We start from the raw sequence: 18,500 nt of genomic DNA, 5'->3' as shown, positions 1-18,500 counted from the left end.
AAGAACATAAATCAGTCTCTTTTAAAAGCCTAGGCTGACTCTGTGGCTGGCTAAAATTAGAGGCTCCATCAAGACGGTTTAGGAAGGGGCACTGGGGAAAGTGATGCCCTGGCCCAGGTTCAGCGGCTTCCTCTTGCTCTCCCAAAGAAGGGGTACCATGGCTTCTCAGGAAGAGTTCATATGCCTTCTAGGGTTCATACTACCTTAGCTTTGTAAAGCTGGGAAGGTCATTTAGTCTGTCTCAATTTCCTCAACTATAAAATGAGGATCCTAATAGCATTCAGGCCTGAAATCAGGAAGACCTGAGTTCAAATCCAACCTCAGACCCTTACTAGCTGTGTGACCCTGGGCAAGTCATTTCACCCTGTTTGCTTCAGTAACATCTCATCTGCAAAATGAACTAGAGAAGGAAATGGCAAGCCACTCTAGGATCTCTGACAAGAAAACCCCTAATGGGCTCACAAGGAATAGGACATGACTGAAAAATGACTCAATGATGACAATAGCATCTTACCTCCCATTTTGTGGATTCAGAAATGAAGGCCAGGAAAGGGTCAGTGACCAGCCCAATCATGGCATAGAGGTTGGAACGCTCTATTCAGAGTCAGGGAGGTCTGGTTTCAAATCCCACCTGAGACACTTATTAACTGTTTGACCCTGGGCTAGTCACTTAAAATCTCTCAGCCTCAGTTTCCTCATCTGTATGGTGAGCACATTGGTTGTTATGAAGTGGGAATGGAATAATATACAGGGCATAGTCTTATGCCATAATCTTAGTTTGGTTTTAAGCTTTGATAGACTTTGGGACGCCCTATATATAGTGGGCTTTTTGAACTTTAAAATTATATATGAGATTATTATTAACTCTGCCTTTGGCCTGAGTCCTCCCTTCTTCTCTCCATTTCTCAGTGATCTCATCAGTTTTCATGGCTTCAATTATATTCTCTATGCAGATGATTCAGAGGTCTCCATATCTGGCCCTCATCTCACTCCTAAGCTCCGTCCCCGAGTCACCAACTGCCCACCGGACATTGCCGTCTGCATGTCTAAAAGATGTCTTGCCCTCGACATGTCTAAAATGGAGCTCGTTCTAGTCTGCTTCTCCTCCCTTTCCCATTTCTGGTGAAGACACAGCCACCCTCCCAATCACTCACATTTGCAGTTACGTTTGGGACTGTCTCCTGCTCTGTCCCCTCCCTCGCTCCCTATGTCGGATTGGTTGCCAAGTCTAGTCTATTCTTCCTCCAAGGCTTTTCTCACACAATAATCTTGCTAAAGCACAGGTCTGAACATGTTTCTTTGCTCTGAAAACTCTAGTGGCTCTCCATGGCCTTCAGGATAAAAGACAAACTCCTTTAGTTAGCATTGAAAGTCCTTCATAATCTGCCTCAGCTTTGCAAGACATTTCACATTACACTTTATTTTCCAGGCCTCTGGTACAGGACATCTTAGTTGCAGTATCAATGTACTTTCTCCCCTCTCCCCTCCCCTCCCCTCCTCTCCCTTCTCCTCTCCTCTCCTCCCTCTCCTCTCCTTCCTTCTCCTCTTCTCCTCTCCTCTCTCCTCCTCCCCCCTTCCCTCCCCCAGGGCCTCTAAAGGTCAGCTCAGGTGCCCCATTTTATACAAAGACCTATCTTGATTCCCAGTCACTGTAGTTTTTAGATCTTTCCCCCAAATTACTTTCTATATACTTTGTATTTACTTAATTATGGATGTTTTGCTCTCTCCCCCTTTCCCCTAAGCTCCTTGAAAACAAGGAGTGTTGTGTAATAAATAAATCATGGTTGAATTAAATTTAATTGAACCCAGTTGAATTCAATTGAATTGAATCGAATTGGATCCAGTTGAGTTGAACAGATTTGAATTTTGGTTTGGGGGAAAATGGAACCCATTAAAGTCTTCTCTGGGAAACTTTGGTGTGACCACCACCTTGGTCTGAGAAGCCCCTCTGGGGTCTTTGTCTTGGTTCTAGCCCCCGTCCATAGATGCGGTGCTCAAGAGATAGGAAATTGACTGTCTCCCAGATCATTTCCATTGCTTCCTTCTCACCAACTGAGATACACAGACAGACAGACAGACAGACAGACAGACAGACAGACAGACAGACAGACAGACAGACACACACACACACACACACACACACACACACACACACACTGCTTTTATTTCCAGGATACCAAACATCTGGAACAGCTGAATTTGGGGCTGTCCTCACCAAATGGTTTGCTGCTACACTCTGGATGAACTGGACCAGATGTTAGGGGGCTCTGTAGATATAACCATAAAGATTTCCCTAGGCAGAACATCTCTTAACCAACACCCGCTTCCCACCAGGCAGTTCTTCTCAATGTCTAGCCTTAGGCTGGCCTGCTCTCTGTTTGAGGCTTAATTACTCTGGCAGGATCAGCTCATCTCCCCAGGCCTCTTATCAGAGACATAAGCATTTAGGCAAACACATTAGGCTACACGCAGACTGTACACAGGGCCGGGGAATTGGCAGCCAGCACCTTTCAATAAACAGTTATTGGCTTGTCCTCTGCAGCAGAGGATTGAAGAGCTGTTCATTGCTTCTCCTGCTCAATTCTCCTTTTAACTGGCCTGACCAAAGGGATCCGCCTTGCTCCAACACCTTTGGAGTTGATGGAAAAGTCGATGGGCACCCTGAGTGATCTGCAGATTGATCGTTCACTTTGGGGGACTGCCTGAAGCCAAACCTGACCCCATAGCATGGTTTTTCCCTTAGCTCCCAGACCATTTGTAGGTCTATATCTGTAAGATCCGCCCCCTGCATACCACACCCTGTCCAGTCCACTATGGGCTATGCCCACGTGATGCAAGACAATGTCAACCTGGACCATCAGGATAAAGAAGACAAATCAGATCCCTAAAGAAACCCTCTACCATGCTACAGAGAAGCCCATCTATGATTCCTTGTCATTCTGGATCAATCCACCAACACTGAGGCATTGAGCAGTGCAGAAAGAACACTGGGCTTACAGCCGGATCCTGGGTTCAAGTCCTGACATCACTAATTAGGTGTCTGGAGAATCATAGGCTGTGGTGATTTCAGGGCAGGAAGGGTGAGGTATGAGGGGAGAACTGGGAATTCAGAAGACCTGGGTTCAATCCTAGCTCTGGCACTTAATGCCTGTATTACCTCCAGAAAATAATTCCATTGATTCTAGCCTCAGTTTCCTCATCTGTAAAATGGGGTCAGGTGAACTCTATTGAATTCTAAGGTCCTGTCTGCTCTAAATCTATGGTCCTGTGTCTTGCTTAATATCTCCTGCTTCAGTCCTTTAAAGGGAGAAATATATTTAAAAGAACCCTTCTGATTCCAAATCCTATCATCTCAACATTTGGGAAAGAAACTTGTCCAGATGCTTTAGGCACTTTGGGGCTGCAGAACTGTTTAGTGGTTAAGAGCTTGGGTGCTTGGAGCCTGGCAAACCTGGGTTCAAATCTTGCCCCCAAATCCCAGTAGCTCTGTGGCCAGGGACAAATCCCTTCATTTCTCTGAACCCATTTCTTCATCTGTGAAATGGGGATAATAATAGCACCTCCCTCATAGGGCTGTTGGGACAATCCAGTGAGACCATATTTGTGACATGCTTTGTGAACCTTTGACAAGGAAAATGCAAGCTATGATTTATTGCTACCCTTCCAAGGTTGTAGGGAGACTCTCATGAAATCATATAATAAAGTGCTTTTGAAAAGTTTCAATTGGCTTAATCAGTGACAGTTATTAGACTCCCCTTAACCCCAGCACCTGAATTGGGCAACTGGATGGAGCTACTCCTGGGAGTTGAATTGGGGTAGCTTTAAGTCAAGGGTAATATAATGGATAGAGTACCAGACCTGAAGTGAGGACCTGAGTTCAAATCTTCTTCAGACACTCACTACCTGCGTGACCCCAGGAAAGGCACTGAATTACGATCTGCCTCAGTTTCTTTATCTATAAAATGGAGATAAAACAGTGCCTACCTCCCAGGGTTGATATAAGGGGAAAAATTGAAATAGCATATGCAAAGTGCTTTGTAAACCCTAAAGTTCTATATAAATGGTAGGTATTATTACTGAGAACATAATAGAGTAATATAATCTGAGTGGCACATGGAAAAGATTCTAGATTTAGGGATAGAAGGCTTGGACTTAGAATGAATGCCACAGGCAACTTTTCAACCATTTATTGGGTATAAATATTCTAATGAGGTTCCCTTCAGGTATGGGCTGACCTAGGTGGCTGCCAGCATCCCCAAGTCTGTGATTTCTGTGGCTCTCAAAGCCTCGATTCCCCCAGCTCTAAAAGAAAGATGACAACATCAGTCATTCTCTAACTCATGAAGTATCTCTCAGGAAAGTGCCCTGTAAAACCCTAAGTCACTCTAGAAATGGAGGCAATTATTTTTACTCTTCTGGTCTCCTCTCGCCATTTCCTTTTACTACTCCCTTTCCTGCCCTCTGAAGCTGGGAGAGGGGAATCAGGAGGTAAAGGGAGAAGAAGGGAGAGTAATGAAGAGGGGGAGGTGGTTATCACCACCCCTCGAGTCCTTTCCTTTGGACTGGTTCCCATCTAAGACCTGGCACAGCCCCAGCTGAATATCACCCCCTCTGCAGAGCCTTCCTCTCCCGGGCAGGAGCTGAGAATGCCAGAGACTGACCACCCTCCTGCCAAAGAAAGCTTTCTCGGCTTCAGCCAAGGCCCTAGGGCATCCATCACCTGGGCACAGACCAGCACTTCGGGGTGGGGCCCTGCCTACAGAACTCCCTGGGGGAAGGGTACCTTAATAGGACAGAAGGAATCATATATAATCCTACAAACATCTCTGGGCCTCAGTTTCCCCATCTACAAAATGAAGAACTTAGACCAGATGACCTCTGAAGTCCATCCCTTCCAGCTCTCATCTAGGGGTTCTAACCTTCTTTGAGTCATGGCTCCTTTTGGCAATGGTCCACTCCAGTCTGTGGTCCTCTTCTCAGAATGGTTTTAAATGTATAACATAAAATACATAGGATTACAAAGGAAAAAAAGTTACATTGAAATACAGCTTTCAGAATATTAAAAAAATACTAAATTCACAGATCCCAGGTTAAGAACTATGACTCTGAAAAGACATGGGAGAAGGGGGCAGCTAGGTAGTGCTGTGGATAAAGCACCGGCCCTGGATTCAGGAGGACCTGAGTTCAAATCTGGCCTCAGACATTTGACACTTACTAGCTGGGTGACCCTGGGCAAGTCACTTGACCTTCATTGCCTCTCAAAAAACAAGAGAGATGGGAGAAGACATCTCCTACCCCTTTGCAGAGTGCAGTATGTTACACACATTTTCAGATTTTGATTATTGATTAGTTTTGCTAGGGGTTTTTGTCTTCTTTTTTTTTACTTCTCTTCTTCTCTTTTCTCTTTTTCCCCTATTTTTCTCTTCCTTTTTTCCTTCTTTCTTTTTATTTTTTTCATTTTTAAAAATATTACTTGTTATATGGTATGGTTCTCTGGGAGGAGAAGGGGGAGAGATACTGGGGAAACCTTGGTTGATGTTTTTAAAAATACATCAATCAAGTTATTTTTTAAAAAATAGAACTCTAGGGACAGCTAGATGGTGCAGTGCATAAAGTACAGGCCCTGGATTCAGGAGGACCTGAGTTCAAATGCAGCCCCAGACACTTGATACTTGCTAGCTGTGTGACCCTGGACAAGTCACTTAACCCCATTGCCCCGCAAAAAAGCAAAGGAACAAAAAACCAAACAAACAAATATAGAACTCTGTAGCTCAAGCTAGGAAGGGACCTTCTAAATAACTTAGTTTACCCACTTCAATTTACAGAACAAGAAGCTGAGGCCCTGTGAGGGAAGTGATTAGCCCAAGGTCACACAGTTAAAAGTAGCAAGTGGCATTCTTACCCAGGTCCTTTGATTCTCTACCCAGGGTTCTTTTTGGCATCTCTCTGTAATATTTATTTATAACCCAACCTAGCCTGGATGGCTTCAGGGAAGCACTGCTCTGCTCCCAGGCTGGAGAACTAAGGGTAATTGGGAAGGATCAGAGCCAGGGGGCAGAGACAACTGACATGGAGGTACCTGAGTGGAGATTAATAGAGTTGGCAGCCAACTCAGCAAGGAGCCTAGGGTTTGGGGGCTGCTGGATCAGGGAGCTTTGAGATCCTTATCTTAATACTAATAAAATAGTAATCCCTCACAGTACACGCATAGAGCACTCTGCATTCTTCCCAAGTGCTTTCTAGAGACGTTATCTTGTATGATACTGACAAAATTCCAGCAAGATTAGCCAGGCAGGTGTTTTTCTCTGCATTTGACAGATAGGGAAGATGGGAAGCAATGTGGCAGCCATTCACAGGAAGAAGCTGGTTCTCAAACCCAGATCAAGTGACGTCAAGAAGCATTTATTAGGCACTAAACCATAGGGCCAACACTGTGCTAAGTCATGAGGATAAGGATATAAAGACAAAGAAAGTTTTGACCCTCAAGGAATTTCCATCCTTTGTGTGTGTGTGTGTGTGTGTGGGGCAATAGGGGTTAAGTGACTTGCCCAGGGTCACAAAGCTAGTATGTGTCAAGTGTCTGAGGCCAGATTTGAACTCAGGTCCTCCTGAATCCAGGGCCGGTGCTTTATCCACTGCGCCACCTAGCTACCCCCTTTTTTTAGATAAAAGTATTTTATCATTTTCCAGTTACATGTAGAGATAGTTTTCAACATTTGTTTTTATAAGATTTCCAATTTCAAATTTTTCTCCCTCCCTCCCTCCCTACTCCCCTAGACAGCAGGTAATCTGATTATATATATACACATACACACATATACATATACATATATATATACATATATATACACACACATATATACATACACATATACACATATATAAATATATAATAACATCAAACATATTTCTGCATTAGTCATGTTATAAGAGAAGAATCAGAGAAAAAAGGAAAAACCTCAAAAAAGAAAAATGACAGCACCAAAAACAAAAGAAATAGTATGGTTCAATCAGCATCCATATTCCACAGTTCTTTTTTTTTTCTTCCGGATTTGGAGAGACTTTTCCATCATGAGTCCTTTGGAACTTTCTTGTACTGTTGTATTGGTGAGGAGAATCTAGTCTATCACAGTTAATCAACACATAATGTTGATGATACTGTGTATAATGTTCTTCTGGTTCTGCTCATCTCACTCATCATCAGTTCATGCAAGTCCTTCCAGGTTTCTCTGAACTCCTCCTGCTCATAGTTTCTTACAGCACAATAGAATTCCATTACATTCATATACCACAACTTGTTCAGCCAAGGAATCTCCATTCTAAGGGAAGAAGGGACCACGTAAGAGGGATGGGGGGAGGGGGGAAGAGAAAGTCCCATGAGAGAGGATGGGGCAACATCCAGAGTCAAAAGCGTAGTTGGGAGAATGCAAGATGGCTAGCCTGACCTCAGAAGGAAGGTTTCAGGAGGACTCACCAATGGGAGAAGGGGCTTCAGGGTTGTAAGGGTGTCCCAGGGTGAGAAAGATCTTTTCATGAGACAATGTGGCATGTTGAATAGAGAAGAAAATGAGAAACATTTATATAGCACCTACTGTGTACCAGGCACTATGCCAGGAGTTTTATAAATATTATTTCATTTGATGCCCACAATGACCCTGCCAGGTAGGTGATATTATCCCCAGTTTGGAAATGAGGAAAAGAAGGCAAACAGAGGAAAAGTGAATTGCCCATGGTCACACAGCTAGGAATTTTCTGGTGTCATATTTGAATTCAGGTCTTCTTAATTCCAATCCTAGAACATTAGCCATTATGCTACCTATTTGGGAAAAGGAAAGAAGAAAGAAAGGGAAGGAAGGAAGGAAAAGAAGGAGAAAGGGGTAGAGAAAAAGAAGAAGAAAGAGGAAGGGAGGAAGGGGTGGAGAGTGAGAAAGAAGGAAAAAGGGAAGAAAGGAAGAAAGGAAGGAAGGAAGGAAGGAAGAAAAAGAGAGACAGGAAGGAAGAAGAGAAGAAGGAAAAAGGAAAAGAGGAAGTGAGGAATATAGACAAAGAGAAAGCAAGAAAGAGACAGGAAGAAAGGAAGAAAGGAGAGAGGGAAAGAAAAAAGGAAGAAAGGAAAGAAGGAAGGAAGGAAAAACCCGAAATTGTTTTTTCTGAAAGAGAAAAAGGTGAAGAGGCTAGAAAGGTATTTTACAATGAAGAGATGCAATAGGAGTCAATAGGCTTGAATTAAATAATTACACACAATTCTATGCCTTTCATTGCTCAAGAAGCACTTTCCTCACAATGACCTATGAGGTATTGGATCATAGATTTAGAGTTAGAAGGGACCTCAAAGGTCATCTACTCCAAAGCCACTCAATTTACAGATAGGGAAACAGACCCAGAGAGAAAGAAACTTGCCCAGGGTCACATAGGTAGTAAATAGCAGAGCTAGGGTGTGAATCTGGGTCCTCTGTCACCAAATCTAACACTCTTTCTCCTTCACTTTCATTCAATGTCTCTGAGCTTCAATTTCCTTACAGGGTTGTTGTGAGATTCAAATAAGATAATGTTTGTAGAGCCTTTTTGCAAACCTTTAAGCACTGTACATGCATTGGCCACCATTCTTCCCATTTTACAGATGAGGTAGAGAGAATTTGGAGAGATGGGGGGAATGTACAGCAGGCAGTGAGAAGCAGAGCAGGGGCTCATCCCTAGGACTCCTGACTTCCAGTTCAGTGGTCTTTTCTTTTTTTTCTTTTTCTTTTTTTCTTTTTTTTTAGTGAGGCAATTGGGGTTAAGTGACTTGCCCAGGGTCACACAGCTAGTAAGTGTTAAGTGTCTGAAGCCAGATTTGAACTCAGGTACTCCTGACTCCAGGGCCAGTGCTCTATCCACTGCGCCACCTAGCTGCCCCACTGGTCTTTTCATTACACTCTCCTCTTTAAACACCAGAAGCAGAAAATGTGGAAGTAGCATATAGATAACATCATAGATCTCCGGAGGTGAAGGGATTTGGAGAGTCATCTGATCCAAGGGCTTCCTTTTCCAAAGGAACTAACTGAGGCTTATAGAGGAAAAGGGATTTGTGCCAGGTCACTTGGATGGTGAAGTCAGATGTAGACTTGGGCTTTTCAGACTCTAAAGCCAGTGTTCTTTCCAGTATATCCTCCTGGCCCCCCGGAAAGGACTTTGTAACCCTGCTATGACTAAAGACATTGTGTTATTATCATCATCAGAGTAATTCTAGTCAAACTCTTTCTCTGTCAGCTCCTAGGACAGAGCTTTCTTCACAGCAGGTGCTTAATCTAAGACATTGACCAAGAGAGTGTGATGATGATGATGGTGGTGATGATGATTTTTGTGGTTGTGGTAGTGATGACGGTGGTGGTGATGATGATTTTTGTGGTTGTGGTAGTGATGACGGTGGTGGTGGGTTTTTGCAGCATTTCAAGGCTCACAAAGCACTTTACTAATTTTATCTCATTTTGATCCTCTCAATAACCCTGGGAAGTAGGTGCTATTATTATCCCTTTTTTACAGATGAGGAAATGGAGGCAAACAGAGTTAAATGACTTTCTCAGGATCTCACAGCCAGTAAATGTCTGAAGCTAGATTTGAACTTGAGTCTTCTTGACTCCACAGCTGGTGCCCCACCCAATGTGCAAAAATGGTTGAAAAACTAGACTGGAGTCAGATTGAGAAGAGCTCTAAGGGACATACAAAAGAGTCTGGATTTTATCCTAAAAAGAGAGCCACTGGAACTTCTTGAATAGGGGAATGGCCTGCTTTGTGAGTATAAATTTGGCAGCCATATGAAAGATGGATTGGGGAAGGTGACAGATTGGAAGCAGGGAGACCAATTAGAAGATTATTACAATAGTCTTGGCATGAGGTGAAAATGACCTGAATTTGGACAAAATGAGTGAATGTAAAAGCATCTAGTAAGTGTTCACCAAGTGCCAAGCACTGTGTTGAGCAGGAATATGAATATAATAAGCATATGCATATATAAGGAATATGAATATAATAATGGCCTCAAGGAACTTAAATTCTTTGTAAGCACATGTATAGCTGACCAGGGAAGTCACAAGGGATAGTGATTGTCAATCAGTCATCAAACATTGATTAAATGCCTACTATGTGCCAGGCACTGTGCTAAGTGTTGGAGATACTAAGAGAGGCAAAAGACAGTCCATGCCTTTAGGAGCTCACAGTCTAATGGGGGAGACAACAAGCAAAACAATGTACAACAAATTCTATATAAGATAAACAGGACATATCATAGGGAAAGCACTAGAATTAGGAGAGATTGGGAAAGGTAGAAACTGGGGTGTTAGCTGGAACTTGAAGCAAAGAGGCTGAGATGAAGAAGGAGAGTGTTCCAGGCTTAGGGGACAGCCAGAGAAATTCGAGAGATGGAGTGTCTTGTGTGAGGATCATTGAGAAAGCCAGTGTCACTGGAATCATACATAGACTGATTGATTGACACTTTCTTTTCTTTATTCCCAGAGCTAGAGGTGGAAATTGGGGAGCATTGGGAAGATCAAGATAACAGGTGGGTGGGTCTGGGTAGAGCTAACTATATGAAGGCACAACATTCAGAAGCCGAGGGCAGAACTAGAGTTGGCCTGCCCAGTGGGAGGTGGAGGCTGGAATGCAGGAGTATGTCCAGGAGATGACAGAGGTGTGAATGGAGAGAAAGGGACAGGGAGAGATAATCCTTAAAAAGAAATGGCGCTCTTTGCAGCTCGCGCCAACCATGGGAATCTCCCGGGACAACTGGCACCAGCACCGCAAGACCGGGGGCAAACGCAAGCCCTACCACAAGAAGCGCAAGTGTAAGCTGGGCCGCCCGCCGCATCCACACCATGCGCGTCCAAGGAGGCAACAAAAAGCACTGGGCGCTGAGGCTGTACGTGGGCAACTTCTCCTGGGGCTCCAAGTGCTGCACCCGCAAAACAAGGATTATTGAAGTGGTCTAGAACGCATGCAACAACGAGCTGGTCCGGACCAAGACGCTGGTGAAGAACTGCATTGTACTCATCGACAGCACCCCATACGGCCAGTGGTATGAGTCCCACTATGCCCTGCCCCTGGGCCGGAAGAAGGGAGCAAAGCTGACTCCTGAGGAGGAAGAAATTTTAAATAAGAAACGGTCGAAAAAGATCCAGAAGAAATATGAGGAGCGTAAGAAGAATGCCAAGATCAGCTCGCTTCTGGAGGAGCAGTTTCAGCAGGGCAAGCTCCTTGCCTGTATCGCCTCAAGGCCAGGCCAGTGTGGCGGAGCAGATGGCTACGTGCTGGAGGGCAAAGAGCTGGAGTTCTACCTGAGAAAGATCAAGGCCCAAAAGGGCAAATAAACCCTGACCTGGACATAGCCCTAAGTCAGACACTTGCTTATGGAATAAACCCCCCAGATAGGAAGGAAGGAAGGAAGGAAGGAAGGAAGGAAGGAAGGACGGAAGGAAGGAAGGAAGGAAGGAAGGAAGGAAGGAAGGAAGGAAGGAAGGATGGAAGGAAAGAAAGAAGGAAGGAAAGAAAGAAAGAAAGAAAGAAAGAAAGAAAGAAAGAAAGAAAGAAAGAAAGAAAGAAAGAAAGAAAGAAAGAAAGAAAGAAAGAAAGATGAACCATACTGTTTCTACTTTCTTTTTCTTTGTTAAGGTTTTTCCCTTTTTTTATGATTCTTCTTTCACTAATGCAGAAATGTATTTAATGTGATTGTACATATGCAACCTATACCCAATTGCTTTCTGTCTTGGGGAGGGAGAAAAATTTGGAACTCAAAATCTTATAAAAACAAATGTTGAAAACTATCTTTACATTTAACTGGAAAATAATAAAATACTTTTATGATTAAAAAGAAGAAATGGCAAATGATGGGGACATGGAGAGGTGAGATGAGGGAAGATTTGAGAATAATCCTGAGGTTGTGAACTTATGTGATTGGAATTCTGGGAGGCATCTCTATGAGAGAAGATAGTTGAACCTTTGGGAGCTGGTGGGATGAGAGAGAGAGAGAGGTCTAGGACAAAGCCTTGGATCCACCAATAATTAGGGAGTAGGATATGGCAGGTGATTAGCTCAGGGGAAGGAAACTGACTAGGAGCATGGGGACAGGTAGGAGGGGAACCTAGAAAAAGCAATGTAACAAAAACCCAGCTAAGAAGACCTATCCAGGAGGGAGGGGGTAGGCAGCATTACCAAATGCTGCAAGGAGGTCAAGAGGGATGAGCACTGAGAAAAGGCCATCAGATTTGGCAATTAAGAGATCATTGGTAACCTTGGAGAGAGCAGTTTCAGCTGAGTGATGAGGTCAGGAGTGAGATTGCAAAGGGCTGAGAAGTGAGTGCGGAGAGGAAATGGAGTCAATGAATGTGGACAGCTTTTTTTTCCCTGGGACTTTTGCTATAAAAGCAAGGAGAAATATAGGATGATACGGTGAGGGAATGGTAGAGTCAAATGAAAGTTTCTGCTGTTGTTTTAAGGATGAGGGAGACGGTCGGGTTTGTAGGCATCAGGGAAGGAGATAGTAGATAAAGAGAGAGATTTAAGATTAAAAAGTAAGAAGGAATAAGTGTAGGGTGATCATGCCCCTAAAGTTCCTCCCAGATCTCTTCTAAGGTCTTTCCCAATTTTGATACTGTGTCCTGAGATTTGTTTTAGAATGGACTTTCAGTGTTCGAAGGTTCCTTTAAACTGATATTCTATGTTCTCCAATCCTTTCCAACTCTGACATTCTATGAAGCTCTGATTCCCATAATGAGCCAATGGAACAGGTTCCCTGCCAAATCCCCAAGCACAGGTCTCAGGATTGGGGGTGAGGGGGTGCCCTGCTCCACATCTCCACCTTTCCTGAAATCCCAGCTCCCAGCCTCCAGTTCAGGGTTCATTATCTTCTCATCAAACCTGCATGCTACAGAAGGGAGAGGAGGTCTGAGCTTGGAAGATAAAAACTCCTGAAATCCCAGACAGAACTGCCAAACCCAATTGTCCAGCCAGGCATTAGGAAATGCTAATTGCTCTGAAGACAATGGAGCCCTGTTTGCATATATGCAAATTCCATGGGCTTATTAGCTCTTTACCCAGATGGGTCAGTTAAGGCCTCTGCCCGACCTGCATGGTGTCTTGGCTGTGGCCTTGCTAGGAGTCCTCATTAGTAGGCAGCACAGCTGCCCATCCAGATGGGGGAAGCTTCCGGTGGAGGGGCAGCCCCAAACAGATGGTGCTTGCTGAAATCAGGGTCAGAGGAAAGACCACCCCCTGGTCTTGGGCATCTAGCCACCTTGTCCCACAGGGCTCTGAAGAAAAGCAGCCTCCTCCCTTGGCTCTGAGATGCCTAGAGGGCCTTGGGTCAGAGAGGTATAGAGTCCAGCTATGGTCCAGTGCCCTGAGGTCCACCCCAATGACTTATCCTCCACACCTTAGTCCCTGAATAGGGAGCAGATGGATGACCACCCAAAATAAAACGTAGGACAAGAAAGCATCTCAGCTGGGGCGATGAGGCTGGATCAGACTGCCCAACATCAGCAGAGAGTGCGGGTGGAACCTGGATCAAACCAGGTCCCTGGTTCAGAGTTCACTGGCAGCTCGAGAACCTTAGGGATGCGGAGTCCTTGAGGCCAGCTGCTGTTCTTGGATTCAATGTCTTTAACCTTGATTGGGTGTCTGCAATACCCCTCACAGCATTACTCAGAGAGAGCAATAATAACTAACATTTATATTTATACGCACCTTATGATTTGTAAGCACTTTACATACATGATCTCATTTGATACAAATGACCCTGTGAGGTAAGAACCATTATTACTTAGTTTTTATAGATGGGGAAGATAAAATTCAGAGAAGTTAAGTGATTTGCCCAGGGTCACACAGCTGAGGCTATATTTGATTCCAAGACCAGCATCCTCTCCTTTCCTACATGCTACTGTGACAAGGTTACCAAGTAGGGACACACACTGGGGCTCCTAGGTCTGGTGAAGTCACCAATACTCAAATGGTTTAGAGATGTCAGGCAGTGTTGTCCAGTAGAGAGAGCATTTGCTTGGCATCAGAACACCTGAGTTTTAATTCCATTTCTAATACCATCTGCATAGGTGACTCCTTCCTCCCTGGGCCTCATCTTTAAATGAGGGAGTTGTGCTAGATAGTCTCTGAGGTTCTGCTGTGCTCTAGAGCTATGATTCCAGAAGAGTCTTTGGAGGTTCATTTAATCCTCTTGTGCACCTGGCCCAGTTCTTAACCCTTTACAAGTATTATCCCATTAGATCCTCATAACAACCCTCTGAGGTAGGTGCTGTAATTATCCCCATTTTATAGATGAAGAAATCACGGCAGATAGAGGTTAATGATTTGCCTAAGGTCACACAGCTAGTGAATGTCTGAGGCCAGCTTTGAACTCGGGTCTTCTTGACTCCAGGCCCATGCTTTATCCATTTCAACACCTAGCTGGCTTGTTCATAGGGTGACTTTGGGTCCTTTGGGGCGGGGGGAGTCTAGAAGATAATCATCTTGATAATTAGATATTTCCATAGATCTGTGATCCCATCAATGTGCATATTCCCCCCAGTAGTCCTGATTGCAACCCAGCCACCCTTTCTCCTCCAATTTGACTCTTGACCAAGACTCCCTTCCTAGAATCTCCCTCAGGAGTTCTGCTCACCACCACCCCACCCCCTCTTTCCAGTCTTCTTAGACTTTGCTTGCCCCCATTTACTCTGTCATCTATTGACACAGTCCTCCTCAATGTTCTCTCTTTCTCTCTCAGTGATGGTCCCTGTTCTGGCCATTCCTTCATACCTGGAATGCTTTCTCACCTCACCTCCACCTCTTGGCTACCCTGGCTTCCTTCAAGTCCCAGTTAAAATCCAGCTTTCCTGATCTCTCTCAATTCTAGCACCTTCCCCATTAGTCACTTCCTATGTAGCCTGTATACATCTTGTTTGCACATAGTTGTTTGCTTGTTGGAATCCCCATTAGACTCCTTGAGAGCAGGCACTGCCCTTTGCCTTTCTTCATATCCCCCCCAAACTTAGCACAGTGCCTGACCTAATAACGATTTACTGACTCACTGCCTGATTGCTGGGGTGGGACTTGACATTGAGTGGATTACAGTGGATCACATGGGCTACTTTCCTGGTCATCCGACCAGTTTCTCTGGTGATATCCTTGACTCCACTTTTGTTTCCTGGTTAACATTTAGCAGCCTAATCATACCCACCATACTGACTGTTGGCCCACTGGGTTGACCTGATACTTTAAATCTTTGGAGACTTTGGCATGGTGATGGTGATAATAATTATGATTAACAGCTCACAAAGGATGATAGATTTAGAGTTCAAAGGAATCTTAAAGGTCATTTAGTCAAACCCTGTCATTTTACAGATAAGGAAACAGAGATCCAGAGAAAATAAATAATTTGCCCAAGTACAGAGAGGGAGTGAGTAGTAGCCTTAATATGTCTGTGACCCTTTCTGCACCATGACCCGCTGAAAGAGATAGTTCAATGATGATTATCCCAGTTTTATAACTGAACAAATGGATCCTTCTAGAGGTGAAGTGACTTTACTTACCCTTAATGGCAAATCATGATTGGTCAGAAGTCTTTATCTTCTGAGTCTCGCTCCAGAGCTGAATAATCGAGAGCCGCCTATAACATGGCGGATGCCACCAATAGCTCAGAGACCAACCTTTCCCATAAACCACTGCTGGGAACTTTATAGGCACACAAAGGCATTCAAAGTTAATGGCAAAACCAGCCATGTGAAAACTAGAGCATAAAACCCAGACCCTCCTCCCTTTCATCACCACTAGCCTCTGTTCCCTTCTTCCCACGTAGGACCCTCCAGGTTGTTAGAAGATGTCCGACCCCTAGAACCCCCAGAACAGGCAGCCCCCTCTGCAGTGGAGAATGTTGGTGTTTTCAGGGGAGAGAGTCCAATGAGCCTTTAACGAGGAATAAAACTTTACGGCAGCTGGGAAAATGCTGCTAAACATACCCATGTCAGCTCAGCAGAAACACAATAAATATTCCAGCTGTAATTTATATAAATGCTTTGGAAGTCCAAACAGAGGGATGGGTAGTGGCTAATAAAGTATAATACATCATGTAAGCTTATCAATGCAGCTAATGTAGCTAGTTCATAATTTGCAGAGGAACTTATTAGCTTGAGGACCAGAAGCTGGACAGGTTGGCTATTGTTTCTCCACAGGGGATGGGTGGTGCTGTCCACTAATACAGTCCTGAACTGGAAGGGAGTTGGAGGCATCAGTTGGTCTGTTCTTCTGTCCTTGACTGGTCAAGCTTCACTTAAAAGGCTTATGGGTGAGGGAATGTAGTATAAATCTGAGGCCAGATTTGAACTCAAGTCTTCCTGACAGACCACTTAACTAGCTTCATGACCCTGGGCAAGTCACTTAACCTGTTTGCCTCAGTTTCCTCATCTGTAAAATGAGCTGGAGAAGCAAATGTCAAACCACTCCAGTGTCTTTGCCAAGAAAACCCTAAATGGGATCATGAAGAGTCAGAGACAACTGAAATATAATGATAAACTGTAGTGCAATGGAGAATGCACTAGATTCCCATCCTGAGTCTGCCCCTCAACTGGCTGTGTGGCATTAGCAAATTACTTCACCTCTTTTGAACACCACCAAGGTGTCTTCCAGCTCAGACATCCTGTATTCTAAAATTATTTTGCTCTGTGGCCCTCCTATCTCTGATACCTCACATTCCAAGGTTCTTTCCAGTTTTGACATTCTGTCTTCGAAGGTCCTTTCCACCTCTGAAATGTTATGTCCTAAGGTTCCTTCTGGTGCTGATGTTATATGTCTTAAGGTCTCTTCAAGTTCTGACGTTCTGTGTTCTAATGTCCCTCCCAGTTCTGATATTCTGTATTCTAACCTCCTTTTTTATTTTAACAGTCTGCATTTTTAACATTCTATGCTCTAAGGTCCATTCCTTTGACACCTAATGACCGTGTAAGCACAGGAAAGTCATTTAACATCTCAGTACCTCAAGAATCCCTCTCAGTACACCTCAGGTGCAGGAGATGCCAATCTGCACTGTTAGACAGCATGCTCACAGGAACTCCCTACACCAGGGGCCCATATTCCCCAGGGGGGTCCATAAAGAGATTTCAGGGGGTCCTTGAACTTGGATGGGGAATATATGCCAACAATTGTATTTTCAACATAATTTGTTTCCTTTCTAATCCTGTGCATTTTTATTAAATGCATTTGAAAGTGTTCCAAGAAGTGTTCCATAGGCCTCTCCAGACTTCCAAAGGGGTCCAGGACCCCCCAAGAGTTTGACTCCCTGATCTCCATTAATGAAAGCATGGATCCAGACCAAAACAACAGAGTCCTTTTCTGTTTTCAGCATTTTCTTAATTCCATTGTTTTCTTTTTTTTTTTTTTTGGCTGGGCAATGGGGGTTAAGTGACTTGCTCAAGGTCACACAGCTAGTAAGTGTCAAGTGTCTGAGGCCAGATTTGAACTCAGGTACTCCTGAATCCAGGGCCAGTGCTCTAACCACTGTGCTATCTAGCCGCCCCTAATTCCATTTTTTTCAAGGTGAGATCTAGCCAGTATTGTGTGCAGCTCTTTGTAAGCTGCCCCTTACCCCATCACCTTTATCAAGAGGCATGTCATTCCATTCAGTTTGTGGAGAGGCCACTGAAGGGGGTAATCAGATTTTAAGGACTGGGAGTCTCAGCATTGGAGGAATTAGTCACACATTCATTAATCACCTACTGCATGACAAGGATAGAGAGACAGATCATAGATGGATGGATGGATGGAAGGAAGGATAGATTATAGATAGATACATACAGACAGACAGACAGACAGACAGACATATATACAAACAGAGGTGAAAACAATTCCTGCTATCAAGGTTCTCTTAGTCAATTGGGCAAGACAACATGCAAACAACAAGTACAAACAAGATATAGACAAGATAAATTGGAAATAATCCATGGAGGGAAGGTACTAGCATTGGGGGGCATAAGAAAGGCTTCTTGCAGAAGGTGGGATTTTAGATGATTCTTAAAGGATTCCCCAGGAAGCCAGGAGGCAGAGATGAAGAGGCATGGAATTCCAGTCATGGGGGACAGCCAGAGAAAATTCACAAAGGCGGGAGTTGGCATGTCCTGAGTGTGGAAATGGCAAGGAGACCAGTGACACTGGATTGTCAAGTACATGGAAGGCAGTAAAGAATAAGAAAATTGGAAAGATAGGAAGGGGCCAGCTTGTGAGGGGCTTTCAGAGCCAAACAGAGGATTTTATATTTAATCTTCAAAGTAATAGGGAGTCTATTGAATAGAGCTGGAGAGTGACCAGAGAGATCTTCTAGTCTCTTTACCAAGAAGAAAAATGAGGTCCAGAGAGGTTGTGACTTGCCCAGGGTCACACAGGAAGCCAAAGTAGCAGGTGTAGGCATTAGACTCAAATCCTCTGCCTCCAAGTCCAGCATCCTTTTCCCACCCCTGACTCAGCAGGTGACCTTGGATGAGTCACTTCCC

At 44.2% G+C, this 18,500-nt stretch overlaps 1 protein-coding gene and 1 pseudogene across 2 annotated transcripts in view; both read left to right on the top strand.

The window, feature by feature from the left end:
• Positions 1-18,500, top strand: part of IGSF21 (immunoglobin superfamily member 21) — a 416,639-nt gene that overhangs the window by 42,442 nt on the left and 355,697 nt on the right. The gene's annotated exons all lie outside the window — the stretch shown is intronic.
• Positions 10,453-11,377, top strand: LOC122749947 (annotated as a pseudogene).

This window comes from Dromiciops gliroides, chromosome 3, assembly GCF_019393635.1.
Source record: "Dromiciops gliroides isolate mDroGli1 chromosome 3, mDroGli1.pri, whole genome shotgun sequence".
NCBI lineage: Eukaryota > Metazoa > Chordata > Mammalia > Microbiotheria > Microbiotheriidae > Dromiciops > Dromiciops gliroides.
The sequence above is the reverse complement of the archived record's forward strand: the minus strand, read 5'-3'. Positions and strand labels throughout refer to the sequence as shown.